This window comes from Talpa occidentalis, unplaced genomic scaffold (genome assembly GCF_014898055.3).
Source record: "Talpa occidentalis isolate TD23 unplaced genomic scaffold, MPIMG_talOcc4v2.1 talOcc4.2, whole genome shotgun sequence".
Taxonomy (NCBI): domain Eukaryota; kingdom Metazoa; phylum Chordata; class Mammalia; order Eulipotyphla; family Talpidae; genus Talpa; species Talpa occidentalis.
The window spans coordinates 75,615,613-75,633,365 of record NW_023602073.1 but is presented as its reverse complement, the minus strand read 5'-3'; the positions used below and the strand labels follow the sequence as shown (position 1 = coordinate 75,633,365).

Genomic DNA, 17,753 nt, shown 5'->3' with positions numbered 1-17,753 from the left:
CTTCTTTCTATGTAAAAGAATCCAACAGGAAAAGTCCAGGGCTGGCTAAGAATGACAATATAAATACTGGTTAATATCACTATCATCAGCAACATTGGCCCCTTTTTTAATTTTATGTATTTTTTACATCATTTTTCATTTTTGTACAATATATACATTTTCATCATGTTTATAGTCCCCATACAACTCCCACCCCCCCTTGTTTTCATCCTACTCCCTCCTCCCCCTATATTGTGTCCTGGTTTATAGTTGCTTGCTGATTTTGATTTTTACTTTATTATAATTAGTCTTTTTCCTGGTCCCTTATTTAGGTTTTCTAAATTCCTGCTATGAGTGAGCTTGTTCTGGGAGTCTTAGGATGCTACCAAGATGGCCGCTTGAACTTTATCTGCCAAAGTCAGCCTCCCGACCTGTAGAAGGGAAGGAAGAAAAAATAAGGTGTCTTTCATTGAAAATTTGTAGAAGTTGCCATATTACACTTCTGCTTTTATTTCATTGACCAGAACTTTATCATCTGACCAAGCTTGCTGAAAGTAAGTTTGGGGAAATGTGGTTTTTATTCCAGGCATCCATGTGACCCGGAGCTTCTGTTGTTAAGCCGTATGGCATGAGTCTGTATCAGTTTGTAAGGAGCTCTTTGATTTGCTAGATTATGTAGTGCAACATGAAGAATGGTTAGAAAATGTACAGCAAGTTAAAAAATGTTTGGCTTACATTTGTGTTCATATAAGATGTGCAGCCATTCCTTCCTCATTACTATAAATACTTGGGTTTGTAGGGACGTCTGATGTTTGCTCACAGACTAGGCACGGTAGTATACACTTTACCAACTCCTTTAGCCCCAACTCTCAAAGCCTTTCCTGAAAAAGCACAATCCCATTTCTACTGTATACATAATGGGGCCGTCTGTTATAGTTTCTCAGTCGTCCAAAGTTAAATCATTTGGTTCTGCATTTCTAAAAGTGTCCTTTTTTTTCCTTCTTGAAAGGATTTTTCCCTTTTGTTTTAGAGTTGAAATAGTCTGAATATTTTAGCTATTTCAGGTGCAAGACTGGACTAGTTGTGAGGCATTGATTCATCCCTGTACCACATACCATTGCTATAGAGTTTTGTCTCAGTAATACCTCTCTTGAGGAATACTGTGACTCTTTGTTGTTCTCCATATAAAGAAACTCTTCTGCCTTGTATAGTAAGGATAAAAGATTTAGTTTACAGTTCAACTTAAAAATGTGAAGAAAATGTTTTATTTTATAGTTACTATGGTTGTTTTGAGTTCCACCTTTTGATTAGTGAAAATGTACTGAAGTCGAATCTGTTTTAAAGCTTAGTTGGATGTGGTAATTTGAACGATCTCTCTCTTTATTCTGGTAGGTAGCCTCCCTCTTTCTCTCTTTTTCACTGGTCATCTAGGGGAAAGATGTGACTTCAGTGACCTTATCTCTCCGGGTAAGATGCTCACACCTATCAGTGTCATTACCCTCCTTTGTAGTACCCCCTGACTTTCACTCAGGTAATGTCTTTTTTGCTGCCTGATGCCTGATAACCTGTTGAATTTGGGGCCCATTCTTGTGGCTTAGTCATTTACTTGACTTCACCTCGGTTCAAGATGATGCTTCAAAGAATACTGAGGTGTGGCTGGGATGCTCAATTGTTCCTTGTCCATATGTTCTCTTCAGTACTTCATACAGAGCCCTCCTAGGAGGTCCCTGCGGGCCTGTGCTCCAGCCAGACTCACAGCAACTTCTGTGTCTTGCCCATACTGTTAAGTAACAAAATCCAACTGAATTAATATCAAAGATCTAATTGGCTTTATTATATGACTCATGAATGGGGCAGTGTCCCATCTAGCAAGTAGAGAGTGGCTCCAAAGAACTAAGCAAAGTAGCAAGGTATTTGTCGGTAGAACAAGGGCAAGATAATGGAAAGAGGAAATTATTTCAAACTTAGATAACCTATCTGTGGGGACCTGGAGAACAGTTAAGATTATCTTCGTTGGTGCTGACCAGAAAATTCTACACTGACCAGTAAGGACTGCGTACCTGGGGGAGTTTGAAACTGCAGGGAGCTTGAAATTGCTGTTAGGTTAGGTATTGAATTGTGAACTTAACACAAGCCATCTCCATTTCGGCCCTCATTTTCATTTTAACAATTCCAAGGAAGGAGAACCAAAAATTAGCCTCTTTCCTAAGCTCCCAAATTTGGAGTGGGACCAAAAGGCCCCTCTGTTGTCCATATACTCCTTACTCATTGAGTGCCTCTTCTTTTTTCAAGGTCAAAGGGGAAATTGCTTCTAGTTTCTAGACTTTTGTTTCTCCCATATCTGTTTCATATATCATAATAAGTTCCTTTAGCTGGTCCTGTGGCTCTGCTATCATAGCAGGAGAGAGCATCTTTTCTACTCTAGAGAGTTCTATGAGCTACATCAGGTCCCTAATTAAAGGAAGAAGGTAGGGGGAAATGAATTAAAAAAAAATTAGTAAAATTCTCTCTAAGTAATAGCACAATTAGCAGAATTACATAGTTTTGCTTAATAATCCTGTTTTGAGAGTAGAAGTGATTATTCATCTTTTTATAGCATTTCTATAATTTCTCAGGCTAATGAACATATTGTGCCAAAAGACAAAAAAGAACTTTGGACTAATTTTTAAAATACTGTTTATTACACTTGCTTTTAATGTATCAAAATTTAGTTTTAAACTTTTATCACCTAAGTCAGACTCTTTGCTGACAGTATTTAGCCATGGAACTTGGCAATTCAAAGACCTGTGTTCAAGTTCTGCTGACCAATTCAGTAATGTTGAGTAAACTGTTCTCATTTGTTAATGCCTTCATTTTTTCTTCTTTAAATGTGAATTAGTATTTACTTTACAAATGTATATGAAAATTATGTGACAGTACTCTGCAAACTCTGGAATCAACATGAGTATCAATTCTACTTTTACCATCTCACATTATGCTCATTCCCATTTGTGTTACTTCACTGTTGTTCCTCCTACCTGGAGCTTGCAGCCCCTACATGCCCACAAATCTGTCATGAGTACTCACGATCTCACTGATCATGCTGCCCTCAGTTACTTTTCTACATGCAGTGGATAGATTTCCAATTGTGTCATATTTCTTATTTTTTTTAAAATTTCTTTTGTTAGATTTAAAAATTCCTCAATGACAGAAACTATATTTTGTATGCCTCCATTATATCCCATAAGATCCCTATGTCATACACTCCTTTTAGCTAGTGTTCTCTACTTATTAGATATTTAATGCTTTTGGAGGGTATTAGCTATAGTCCTGGGGCACACTTCAGACCTGGAAAAAAAGGTATTGCTTTGTGTGTTACCATGAACCAGTAGAGTAGAAAAGATAATCTATTATATTTATGTTATAGTCCTATTTCCTATGTGATCCCTTTCTGATTCTCAAAAGTACCTAACTTCCAAATAACTGGTAACTAACTGAAAATGTAGTTTTAAGTGTTAGAAAAATTTTTAGGTTTTAGAAATTTTTCTTAGAATTCTGAAGTAATTTCTTTTATCAGTAATATTCATGGCTCAGAGTTGGTTTTTTGTTTTTGTTTTGTTTTTCTACTGTTGGTTTGTTTGAATAAAGATCTACTGTATGTGACATTTTGATTTTGGTGGCTGTGTTTACATAGCTCTTGGATCTTCTCAAAAGCTACATCCTCAGTTACAGTATTTCAGCCATAACCAAGTTCACATATATTTAGCTAATAAATATGCATGAGGTTGCCAGGAGAACTAGTAGTTACAGAGGAGGTCACCTGTAATCAGAATCAATTAAGCACATTTTTTCTTAAGGCCCTGTAGTAGATGACATACTAAAGTAAAGAAAATCTGGATCTCCAGTCAAAAGCACAAATTTAAAAAGAATGAGTCCTGTAGATTCCCATCTGCAGAAATAGAATGTTTTTAAGATACCGTGTCATGCAAAAATATACCTTAACTATAAATATTAGTGTATTTTGCTTTTACCTCCTAAACTCAGGATAAACCTCCTATTTACTTTAGAATTTATATCCATGTAGATTCTCCATATGTATGTCATTTAATTTGTTCTCTTGCTAATCTGTCTCTTGTAAATTTTCTTCTTTTTTTTTTTTTAAAGATTTATTTATTTATTTATACAAGCACTGGGTACAGTCAGAAGCATGGGAGGGTGAGAGAATTCACCAGAGCCAGAGCAGGGAGCAGAACAGGCAGACGGACGAAGTATACTGCTGAGGGGAGCAGTGGGCGGCAGGAGAGGTCTGCATGCCACGCGGGACCCTCACCCGGCGGCCAGGGATTGAACTGGCGCTGCAGAGGCTGCGGGCAGCTTCACAACCCAGCGCTCAACCGCTGCGCCACCGGGGAGGCCCATCTTGTAAATTTTCTTGACCAACCACAGAACCTTGACTGGTAGGGGGAAATTTTATCTCTGCCTCTAGGGGGCATTTAAGTGGCTATGCAATTCCACCATTACTGTAATGAGATTATCAGAGTTGTTTTTATTATAGTAACAACTGTGAGCAAGTGTCTAGTTGATGAATGTGTAGCCATGAAATATGTCCTGTTGCTACTTCTAAACTTCATATTGTTAACATGTGCCCAATCTTTGCGTATCTCCCTAAAAATCTTCTTCAGAGAAAACTGGTTAACTAGAAAATCAGTAACTAGAGTTCCCATGGATAAATCTCTTTTACTGATGTAGTGTGATTAGCAGAAACTGTTACAGAGCAGCCCCGATATAAAAATGGGTTGCAAAACCATTAACGATGCTTGCGATGTTGCCATTACTTAGATTCCATGAAATGTTTGAGATGAGTGCATAAATCCATCAACTAGCATTAAGAGTAGCTAACATTTTGTGCTGAACATTCAGCACACCAATTAGTATTTCTTTTAGCTGCTGTAAATGTCTTCACAGAAGAGGAAAATAAATCATAGGGAATTTTACTAATTTGTTCTAGTCCACAGAGAGGTCAGGTCTTTCTGGGGTTTAAGTTGGAGCTCTCTTCACTGAGGTTGTAAGGAAAATGAGTCTGCAGCACTTTAAAAACTTTGTTCATTGCTTTCTGTTGCCTTTCCAGTAGAATCCCAACTCCTTAGTATGGCATATGTATTATAGGCCTTTTAATCTGGCCTAATTATTCATGATATTGTGTACATCAAATACTTTTACCATGCCTCACCACCTTTAATTCTCTCATGATTTTGCCTTCTTTTTTCCTCTATTCATACTATTCATTCTACTTTATACTCTCCACCTTCCCTGCACCTATGTAGGGTGCAAATCAGAGAGACGAAACAAAACAGATTAAATTCAACCTTATTCATGGTAGCACAAATTGTGGGTTAGTGCTCATCGTCCATTATCAGGTGAATGCACGAACTGGTATATCTGCACAACGCTGTGCCTCTCTGTAATCAGAAGGAACACATCACTGATTTATACAAGAGCGTGTATGAACCAAAAAATTATTATGCTAAGTGAAAGAAGTTAGATTAAAAAGACTATGATTCTGTTTATGTGAAGTTTTATAATAAGCAAGAGTAATATACAGTGAAAAATAGGATTGTGGGAGGGAAATGGGGATGAACTGCAAAGAGGCACAAAAGAACTTTCCTGGTGGGTGGAAATACTATATATCTTGTTTTGGGAACTGGGCATAGGGTGCAAACATTCTCAGAACTCTTTGAATGGAACATGTAGTATTTACTCTTACTATTTTATTAGTTTAAACTCTATTTAAAAAAGAAAGATCAAAATATGCTTCTTTTTGCATAGTCTTTTAGAGTGTTTATCAGGCAGTTCAGTAAATTCTGACTTCTTAGTTTCTCTCTTGCTGGACTGAGAGGAATGTGTGACTCATCCCTTTTTGTATTGTCAGTGCTTAGTACTTTCTTGCCCAGTGCTTAGCAGGGAATCATTCTCAAGAGATGGTTATTGAATGAATAGAATGTTACCTTCTGAAAAAAAGCTGGCCCATTAAAAAAAAGTTGACTTGGAAATAGTGGGCTTGCATGATATTTAATATAACCTTAATGGGTATGTAAATCTAAGTTTCATAGGAGTTGCAAATCAAGCTATTATTGTTTAACTTATAGAAATTTGCATGCTAAAATGGAAACTGAACTTGAATAGTTTTAGTGGATTGCTTTTTTTTTAATCACTATCAGGTGATGCATTAAGTTTAACATTATTTATATTTACCATTCCTCTTTCTTATGAAATGTGTTTAGGCTGAAGGATCCCTGAGCTGCACCTCTGACCTCAGAAGTCTTCAAAGTACTTCATTATTGAAATAAATTTTAGTTTACAAATTTCATTTCAGTAGCTCTACAGAGGTTGCTCAAGGCTCAGTTGGTTTATAGTTGATGAGCCATAGGGTGGTGTCCTGTTCTCTGAGGAAACCCAGTAGATTGTCTCTTGGAAAAATTCCTCAGCAATTTAAGTGGCTGTCTGAGTCTAGTATTTCAGTGTTGGTTCCACAGGTTAAAGATATTACCAATAGCCAGGCAGTTTTTGAAGATATTTTTAAACAGTATTGTATAAATTAAGATTTTTCTCAAAACAAAGGTATAACAAGAATGCCTACTTTGTATCCCCCTTCTATTTATTTATTTGTTTTTTAAAGATTCTTTTCATTTATTTATGTGTATAAGAACTGGGGTGTAGACCAGAGGTGCAGGGTGGGGGAGGAATGAGAGGATTCACCGGAGACAGAACAGGAGGATCCACTGAAATACACTGCTGAGTGGAGCAGCGGGAGAGACAGGAGAGGTCTGCTGCGCCATGTGGGTTAGCTCCCTAGTGGGGGATCAAATTCATGTTGCAGTGGCTGGTGATAGCTTGATAGTGTTGAGACTTGAATTTCTGCACCCCCAGGGAGGCCCGCACCCCTTCTATTTATAAAAAAGATATATATGCATGTATATATTCCTTGAAGGAAAATTGGAAGAAAATATTGCTGTCATCATAGGCATTTTCCATGTCACTAAAGCTCTTCAATATTTATTTAATGAATGTATAATCATTTTTATGGTTATACTATAACTGATACAATTTTTCTAAACTTAGATATTATTTTATATTTATACTAAATAGCTAACAATATATTATGACATAATATTGAATATTTGTTTTCAGACAAGAATTGTGTTTAATGTTGAAATGAGTATTTTCTTATATTACTCTTACTCTGAATGTTGGATTTTCTGTAGATTCTGTTCCAGAAGCAGTGTGGCCTCAGGAGTTAACCATGTGGATTGTAGGGTTAACAGCCTAGGTTTAAATCCTAGGTTCTCTACTTTCAATTTTCTCATCTTGAATAAAATCATTTAACTCCTTAATGTCTAAGCATCTTCATATGTAAAATAAGAATAACAGCAAACCTCCATTGTTCTGAAGGTATAAAAATGCATCCTAAGTGCTATATGAGTGTCAAGTACTGTACTTACTATGTCAGAGTATGTGAACATTTTAGAAGTGTCCTTTTTAGTAATCCCAAATTTGGAAAAGGTTACACTAGTGGAGTCTCTCATCAGCATTACTTCAGGTGCCTATTTTACCACATAGAAGTAGCTATTAGCAAAAGTTCCTGATATACATCTGTTCTTATTGACTCATCATCATTCATTTTCCTTTTTTTGCTTTACCAGCCCTGGTTTTGTTAATTTTTCTACTCATTAATAAAAATGTTGAAACAGAACAAAGAAATGCATTAACTATTTTCTTTTTATTTAAGGAGCTAGGATGTAATGTTCCTTCCTTGTGAAGACAGATGGGGGAGGGGTTATGGAGTTTTTGAAAACTTGAGACCATTATTCTTATAATAGGCAATAGAGGTGCATGAGTGTTTTTTTCAATGTTTAGAAGGGTGTCTAAGAAGAGTATCTGTTTTTTTCAAAAATTGCCTTGCTTTTCAAGGAAAAGCAGTAAGTGGACAAGAGTTCTAAAGAAAGTTGATATTCTCTGAGGGGTAAATCTAGGGAGAAGCTCTTTTCTCCTCTAACTTGTTGGACCTATTTTATCTCTGTCTATTTTATCTATTATGTCCAGATATGTTATGTTTGGTTGGGAGAATGCTTCCCTGGCTAAAGCAAGTTTGAAGATCTTTTCTGCCTAAAAGGAAATAAGCCTTAGGGAGAAGTCTTCAGACAACCCAGATTTAGTAGTATGTGTGTCTTTCCTTTTGCTCATCAGTGCTCATGGGAGGGGATTCCTTGCTGGGAGGTGGGTGCGATGTTGGTGGAAGTGGCAGCAGAGCCCTTTTGGGATTGGTTTGGGTCACGTGGTATGTGGCTTCTGAAGTCTACTGGGTCATGGCTGGTGGCCTGTAACTAAAGCAGTTGCCACTACAAAGTGAACTACATCTAAATAAAAAACTGGTGTGGTGACATATATCTGAAGAGGTGTGACCCTGTATCTCTGAATCATATACAGTGTTGTGAATCAATTTAAAAAATTATAAATGAAAAATAAAGAATGGAAAATAGTAAAGAGTAATCATTGACTAAAACATAAGTGTGACATTTAAAACTTGAAATATGACTTAAAATGCCATTAAAATGAGGGTATCTTAAAACTAAAAATGAAAAATATTGGGTAGGAGGCAACCTCATTATGGAACAAGCCCAGGCTGAAGTTTATTTCCAGTGGTTCAGAGTAGTTGTTTTTGGTTCTCCGCCCATTCGTCCCTGCTGCTGACTCACTCTGGAAAGTGTTATGCTTGTGAATCACTTTATAATTTCCATTGGCTTGAGAAGTGTAGCCTCACAACCCGGAAAAAAAATAAAAACCCTCTTCAACCCTTCGTCAAAATAAGAGGCCACAACTGTATGAAAGGAGTTACTAAGAATTCTCAGTCACTCCTTCCTGAAAAACGAAATTTGTTAGACAAATACTAGATCTAGTATGAAGGTATATTCAATTTTATTCCTTGGATCACTGTGACAAATTCTTGATACCAGCAACACTTATCAAGAAAGACTGATTACATTCAAGGTAAATTCAGGAAGAACATTCCATTGTGCCTTAATGTACAGAGTTCAGTACCAAAGAGATCAGAACTTCTAGGTTCTTATTTTTGACCTTGTGTTGATTTATTCTCTCACCTTGAACAGAGTGAAAAGTTTCTCTGTAAGAAAATTTACAGTATAGAGATTTTTTTTTTGTAGTTTATTTAGTGAAGGAATACTTTCTTCAACAATTGAGAACATTTTATTTTTTCTTCTTTCTTTTGGTATTTGTATGGTAAGAAAATAATGCACTTATTTATCTTATCTCCCTTTTTAGATTATTTGATTTTTCAGAGTGTGTAAGTTTGATTTACTCTTGTGACCTGTTCCTGTACAGTAGAAAGGATGTTAGAAAAGCTAGGTCAAATTATAGCCCTTCTGCTTCCTTGGTTAGAGAAACCTGGGCTAGATTACATTGAAATGTTTTTATTTTTAATCAGTAAAATTAAGATAATGATACCTGAATGCAATAGTAGGATTATTATGATGTGATACAATTTTTTTAATGTATAGCATAGTAATATACTATCTTTGATACTGGTTGTAGATACTCCATATTCCATATTTGCTAATGGAATTAAAATGACTGGGAAACTAGTACATTTGTTGAAAGCTGACTGTCACATGTGTTGGTATCTAGTAAGCTGTCTGAAGATAGTGACTTTAATTTACAGATGAGGAAGCTTCAGTTTCAAAAGAAATTAAATAATTTCCCCCAGCTGAGCTTACTAACTAGTATTAATGCCAGGATTTAGACTCACATTTGTGTAGGTCTCTTATTCTGTTAACTCCTAAGTCTGTTATCTGTCCTTACCACAGCACCTCCCAAGGTCCACCAAATGGAGGACATAGACAATACATTTGTTGTCTGTCCGTCCGTCCGTCCATCCATCCATCCATCGAACATCTCACCACCACCCACCCTGCCACGCACACACCCGCCCATCCATCCATCCATCCATCCATCCATCCATCCATCCATCCATCCATCCATCTTTCTCTTTCTGTTTCTATGTCTGTCTGTCTATCTATCTGGAATTCCTTTTATGTTTCAGTCATCTGTTATCTAGATAAGGTCATAGGGATGAAGCGGAAAATTTCCCTTACCACTCTATACTCTTGGGTGTGTTGAGTAGTCAAAACATTAGACAAATTAGTAGAAGAAAAAGAACAAATTTAACTACATATGTATGGAAAATTTACATAGCTATAAATTCTAGACTAATTAGAGGGTTTTTTATCCTTGTTCTTATGATGGGGATAGGGAGCTGGAGTGTTAAGGAGAAAGGAGGGGGGATAGATTCACATGACAATGAGGGGATGACTTAGGCCAAATATAGATGCTTTGTAAGTACATTTCTGTCATATATGTAGCTTTCTCCAATTGAAAGTTTATTTCTAGAGATGACCCCAAATCTTTCTTTCCCTCTTTCTTCTAGGAAAGCATAATTAATGTTAGTAGTTTCTCTTGAAGCCTGCAGAGCCTTGACTGACCATTAACCGTGTTTTGGACAAAGCCTGTTCTGACATCTTGGGGATGCCTGTTCTTCAGGGTATTGAGTAAGGAAAGGGTGTTAAGGAAAGAGGGTATGAGTTTCTCAAAAGCTAACAAGTAATAACATTTCAGAGAATTCTGAGAAATTATGTGTTCATTAAAATTTGTTTATATTTTTCATTCAGTTACTGAAGTTGCTACTTCAATATTTTTTTAGGGTACCTTAGGTTCATTTTGAAGTGAACAGTTGTTTTTCCTTGTGTATAGTAATCATTGTAAAAGTTTTCAAAGCACTTTAAACCCTAAAATAGTTTAGTGTGTTCATAAGCAATAATTTTAGCTTATATATAAATGCACTGGAAATAAGGTTTATTTAACTTGTTTTAATCAACTCATGTAATATTTAGTGACTTTAAATAGATCTCTAAATCTGGGAAGAAAGGATAAGATACTAACTTAAAACAGCATTCTAATTTCTTTAAATTAGTGTAATACAAATAAAGAAATACAAATAAAGAAATACAGAGGCTTTCAGTCCTCAATAGTGACTCAGAACACCTGCAGTTACATCACATACATACTTACATTCTACCGATATAAGTATATTGGAAGATTCTTTATGTTCTTACATTTTTTAGGATACTCAGGTTGGAGAAAGTAGTTAAAATCAGATTCTAGAAGTTTCATATTCAGTTCTTGGCCAAACCAGTAAATTCCTTTTCAGAGCAGAACCCAATACCTCTTTGTTCCTAGCTGCAGATACTATTGTTCCACAGCCTCACTGACACCACACTGACAGGAAAGCAGGGGATCACATAATTGATGGGGAGGAGAGTGATGGTGCAGTGGGGGAGATACACAAAAAGCGTTTGTAGGGAGAGGTTTATGGCATCTATTGTTCGCCACCATTTATGCCTCCGCTTACATAGCACATTCTACCCTTGTCTTATTTCTGGATTCCTAACAAGTGAGGGCACACTGACTGCCTTTTGTTCTGTGGCAGTTAAACTTCAAACAAAGATATCCTCCAAACAGTAATTTCTGAATGTATTTCTCAGTTACTGATTCTCTTTCAGAGACTTTCTACAGCTTCATCATTTTTTATCCTAGTTAGGGCAATCATCCTGTGAGCAGGAATCCATCACAAGTTGTGCCTCAGTGTCCTCCTTTTTTTTAAAAGATTTATTTATGCGTACAACAACTGGGGTACAGGCCAGAGTTTTGGGGGGTGAGAGGATTCACCAGAGACAGAGTAGGGACCGGAACAGGCAGATCGACTGAAACACATTGCTGAGGGGAGCAGCGGGTGAATCAGGAGAGGTCTGCTGCGCCATGTGGGTCACCTCCCTGGCCTGGAATCGAACTTGTGCTGCAGTGGCTGCAGTGAGCTTCATAGGTTGTGTCCTAACCCCTTGCACCACCAGGAAGGCCTACATCCTCCTTCTAACCTCTCTTTTCCCTCCTTCTCCCTGTTGCTCTCCTTTCTCAGTCCCTCTTTCATCTCCTCTCCCTAATCCCTCCCTTCTCCCTTTCCTCTGCAGCCTAAGAGCAGACCATAAACACACCTGAAGTGCTTGACTCTTTCCTCAGATTTAAGTGGGAATACTCTGGCTGGTGTCTTAATCTTTTACAAGAGTATTGAATACATAAATGAATAAAAGAACTTGGAACACTTTCCCCCTCTTGGTTATTGTTACTGGTAATAAAAACATCCATCTTGTAAAACGTTCACTGAACCTAGAAATATGCAGTATAAAATGTGATATGTACTACACAATTCCCCATGGCCAGCCTCTTTTCTCTTCTGATAAACCACCCTCTCGCCTTCCCTTCCTCTCTGTCTCCATTGCTTCCTCCCCACTTTTGGAATCTTTCTTGTTACTATGTGCCAGTTTTCCCTTATTCATAATCTATAGAATGGGGGGAATAAGTGTCATTCATCTAGTCCCTGGGTTTTACATATCAGCATTTCCTACAAGTGGAATTGTTGATTCAGAGAGTTACGTGCTTTTTAATTTACAATGGGTAATGCCAAATTGCCCTCGAAAAAGGTTTTGCCACTGTGTACATTCACCAGTTTTATGACTACCTTTTTTTCCCCCCTGCATTAGTAATTGTCATTCTTAAAAACTTAGGCCAGTGTGAAATCATCTGCTGTATTTGCCTTTCCTGAGAAGAAGGTGATTGAGCTCTTCCCTGTATCTATACTGACCATTTGCATTTCTTCTTTGAATTCTACTCTCACATCGTCTGTTACTAAGAAAGGGCTATCTTTTTTTCTTATTGATTAATAGGAGTTATCTGTTTTGGATGATTTTGGTGTGTGTATTATATGTGGCATATAATTTTCTTTCAGTAAGTTAACACTAACTTCATTTATAGTTTTTTCTATTACATTAATGCATCATCATATTTGTCAGCCTTTATGTTTAGTTTCTATTAGGTTTTGTAATTTGTTTTGATACATTCTTCATACCCAACTTTTTTTTTTAATAAAACTGATATCCTTTTACCTAAGGCCTCCTTAAATGTTTTCCAAACTTACTTTTAATGATGAATGCTTTGATGGCTTCATTGGAATTTTCCTAGTAAGAACCTTACTTTTGACAAAATAGTGCAGTAAGGGGGAGGGATTGTGGCGAAAGCTCACAAGTGTCAAATATTTTCTCCTATCTGTCATTCCACAGAGGTGTGTCATACAAACATATGGGGAAAAGTTGGGTTAACTGATAGATGAACATCAGTTGTAGCTCTGTACTTATTGAAATAAACCTTAATGATGGTTCTATGGAATATTTGGTAAGATTTTTCAACAAAAATGGGAACATGGATTCCCTCCTACCCAGGTTATATACAACCTCCAGTCAGTCACATTAGCTGAGGTCAGTGTCGGTCATGTCAAGTTGGCAAGGGGAATGTGAGACTAGGATGAGGGCCAGAGCTCTTAGGTGATGACTGGGTGAGGGCTGCCAGCTCACAGGTGACCTGAGGAGGAGTGGGGGCAGGTTATGTGCTCCAGGTCTGATCCATTTGCACCCAGCACCCAGGTCACTAATTATACATTGTTCATCAGTTTTAGGAACTGGTCTTTTTTTCATTACTTCATACTATTCCAATTAGTTTTCCTTCCATAATGGCAGAAACTTTAAAACTTACTTTTTCTGTGTTGTACTCGGACCTATTTCTGGGCCGTGGTGGAGATATACTGACTGGATACCTTCTTCTCTTTCCTATCTTTTTTTCTACCACACAACCGCAACACTGCATAGTTTCTTTTCATCTTTCTTTTTTAGATAGAGCCTTTCAAAGTGTTTTACAATCTTTTAAAACTTGCACATGATCCTTAATGAAGCCAGAAATCTCATTCCTGCCCTAAATTCTTAGTCTAGCATTGTGCTACTCTTAGATTTTTTCACTCTTTAGATTTGCCAAAATCTGTAAGGTAAATTCCATCGTTTGTGTATCCCTGGCACTGAAGATTTGGTCAAGCTTCACATTTTACTTTTTGTGTTTAATTTATTTTTTGAAAGCTAGCATTGTTTTCGAAGTCTGAAATTATAATATTGAATGTCATTTTGCAAGCTATATCTTCTTCCTACCTCCTGCCCTTAGTAACTGTGTAGGTAAGTTATTGACCCTGTGTTTCAATGTCTTTATTTTTTTTTAAAGATATATTTATCTATGTATACAAGAATGGGGTAAACACCAGAGGTGTGGGGGAGTGAGAGGATTCACCGGAGACAGAGTGGGGAACAGAACAGGCGGATATACTGAAATACACTGCTGAGGGGAGCAGTGGGCGAGACAGGAGCAGTCTGCATCGCCATGTGGGTTGTTCCCTGGCTGGCCGGGGATCAAACTTGTGTTGCACAGGCTGCGAATAGCTTCATAGTGCGGTGCTTAACCCCTTGCTCCGCCAGAGAGGCCCCACATAGTAAGTATTAAGTGAAATAGGCTCAGACTTTTTCTGTAGTTGAGGAAGAAGCTTTAATACAAAGACAATTAAAAAGAGAAATAGATACTACTAAACAGACACTTTAACCTTATCAGTAGGTGAAATTATTTTTTTTTCATTTATGGTATATTTATTATTTATTTATTTTTTAAATTTATTTTTATTTATTTATACAAGCACTGGGTACAGTCAGAAGCGCAGGTGGGTGAGAGAATTCACCAGAGCTAGAGCGGGGAGCAGAGCAGGCAGACTGAAGTACACTGCTGAGGGGAGCAGCGGGCAGCAGGAGAGGTCTGCGCGCCACGTGGGACCCTCCTCCGGTGGCTGGGGAGCAGCCGGGGATTGAACCAGCGTTGCAGAGGCTGCGGGTAGCTTCGCAATCCAGCGCTCAACCACTGCGCCACCGGGGAGGCCCATTTATGGTATATTTAGAATAGAGTTAGAAACCACATATGGGTATTTCCAAGTGTATTGGCAAATATTAATCTGGCAGTGACTTTTCCTTTGGCATGATTAAATTTGCTAATTCCCTATTGCTGAAAATATGTAATGATATTTATTTGTAGTATTTTGGAGTTAATGTTCATGCAGTTTCTATTCAGGCAAGTCCATTTGTCTGATATTTCAGACAAACATAGGAATGTTGTAAATACTTGATCTGTTGCATCTTTAGAATAAGGGTCTCACTTCTTACTGTTTTTCCCCATTTTTTCATTCACAGAAGTAAAAGTTTCATAAATTGGAGACTCCTTGTTTTTTTCTGTATTATTTGTTTAGGGGTTCTGTTGCTTGGTAACTAGAACAGAATTAGATTTTGGAGTAAGATTTAAGATTCTGTTGTGGATTCTTAGGCTAGTTTTTAAATCTCTCCGCACATTGGTTTCTACATCTTTATAATGAGGCTAGGACCATCCAACTCAAAGAATGATTGTCAGATTCAAATGAAATTACATGCAAAACACACTTAAAGAAATTGTTGATAGGATATTCCTCCTGAAGGATATGTTTCTGGTTTATCAAGTGGAACTTTTTAAATTACCTTTTTAAATTAGCATGAATATCAGGGATGAGCTAATAAACAAGTTAGTCTAGATGTTATTTTTTATTCCAAAGGAATTGTGCCTGGGGTGTTAAAGTAGAGTGTGATGAGCTAATTCATAGTGAAATCTAACATTCTCTTTCTTTACCTCCTTGCAAAAAAGTTAGGAAATCAAAACTTTTTTTTTCCCCTATGACTTTATGACTGAAGCAGAAATAGATAATGTAATTTCATTTTGGTAGCAGTTTTATGTGCTCTACAAAGCAGTGGAGAAGGCTGACTTTGCTAATGTTTGTTTAAAAGGGGGAGTTGACTAGTTTTCAACTTGCCAGTGGGTGTGTCTACTCAGTGTTTCCCTTTCTGCATAGAAAGTTAACAGACACATCAGAGTTTGTGCTGAAAGAGTTTAGGGAAGAAACTGTTGGATAGATTTCCTACAGAATGATGGGGCAGCTCATGAAAAATGATCAAGACTGGAATGCAAAGCTGGTGGGACTGATGTGCTGTATGGGTTAGTACTATCACCTGTAATATCACTTTCATCTTTTCAGAAATGAAAAAGGAAAGTCACATTACCTGTGTTGGTTTGTGGGGTGGGAGTTCAGCTGACTGTCCTGACTGTCGAGCACCTTTCAGAAATCTGGAGAGGCTCTCAAGCTCACTTCCGAGGCTCCCTGCACAAAACTTCCCCCTGTTGTTGTGCATAGAATATGCTTTTAAATCTCTATTTATTGTATATGATACTAACTGGATTTAGCTTTAATAGGATTTTACTGAAAACAGGTCGGTGTAGGCTGTAATAACCAATGCTGTATTTGAACATTTTTTCCCTCTAAATCCTGTTACTTGCATTCTATGTCATTATTTTCAGCATGTTGTATTCTATAAGGTGTTCATACATGTTTGTTTTCACTTAAAACTAATTCTAAGAATGAAATAATTTTTAAATAGAGGAATGTTATAAACTTTCATTCAGAAAAATAACTGGATAGTCTATAAAACCAGTAAAATTGGTTAAAATGACAGGGATGATTTCCCCCTTTCTGTTGTCATAGCAACATTGTCCTAAATATAAATTTCAGAGTTAGACCTCTCTCACTGAAATGAAATAAAGAACCATTATGAGACTTGTAATTGGAAAATTAGATGTTGTAATCTGGATTACTCCCTTTTGAAATAACTCCCTTTTGAAATAATGTATATGGACAGTGGTAAATCACAGCTTCCCTACACTTAAATTATTCCCTGATTGTTAATTGCTGAGGGGAGTTGAAGCTCTCACAGTCCACATTAACTCTATTCTTATTTTTGTAGCATTGTGGGAGTCATCTGGTGCTAAAGAACTTTCTTTGGTTTACTTGAATGGGACTCATGTAGACTTAGGGTTTAAAAGAGAAGATTTAGGTTATTCCTATTAGCAAACACTGTGAAAATGTATGAATGATATTAAGTCCTAACCTTGCTGATATACTTTCATTATGGATCAAAATCCCCAAATATTACATCTGTATTATCTACCCATTTTACGTTTTCATCAGTACTTTTAGCAACAACCAGCACAACACAGCCTCACTGACAAAAATAACATTTTCATATTTGCATTTAAATGAATCTCTCATTTGTCCTTGGAGGTGAATTATTTCATTAAATCAGCTTTCTTGATAGAAACCAAATGGATAAGAAATTAACCAGTCAGTGACCATTCTTAGAATTTGTTTTGATTCTTCATGTTGCTTAAAATATGGAACCAGTTTTTTTTATTAATTCAGAAAATAAAAAATATTAAATATTAGTACAAAATATAAAAATTAGTACAAAAAATAAAAATATTAGTACAAAATTAACCATTTTGTACTAATAGGAGAGGACTTTATATAATGCATAGTATGTTGTTTAATGAGACAGAGTAAATTCATTAGAGTTTATTTATTAATTCAATAAATTAATAAAATTTTGGAATGTAACTATAGGAATACTTTAATCTCATCTTATAACTTGATGTGGAGGCTACTTATTCTTAAATTATAAGGATTTGTAATAATTTATTGCAATTTTCTTTCTAGACAATTTAGCATTGTAGCCCTAGTTTATTAATTGGATGGGGATAATATGGATATTGCCTAAGAAGTAATGCTTTTATTTTTTCACTCTGTTTTCCTGTTTTGCTGGAGAGTTAGAAAAGCACTGTTGAAAGTGTGATATGAGTACTACACTTTCACACAGAGGTTCCATTGTTTGCACTCATGT

At 36.6% G+C, this 17,753-nt stretch overlaps 1 protein-coding gene across 15 annotated transcripts in view; it reads left to right on the top strand.

Moving 5' to 3' along the window:
* The window catches only part of DST (dystonin), a 415,236-nt gene that overhangs the window by 159,229 nt on the left and 238,254 nt on the right, over positions 1–17,753 (top strand). The gene's annotated exons all lie outside the window — the stretch shown is intronic.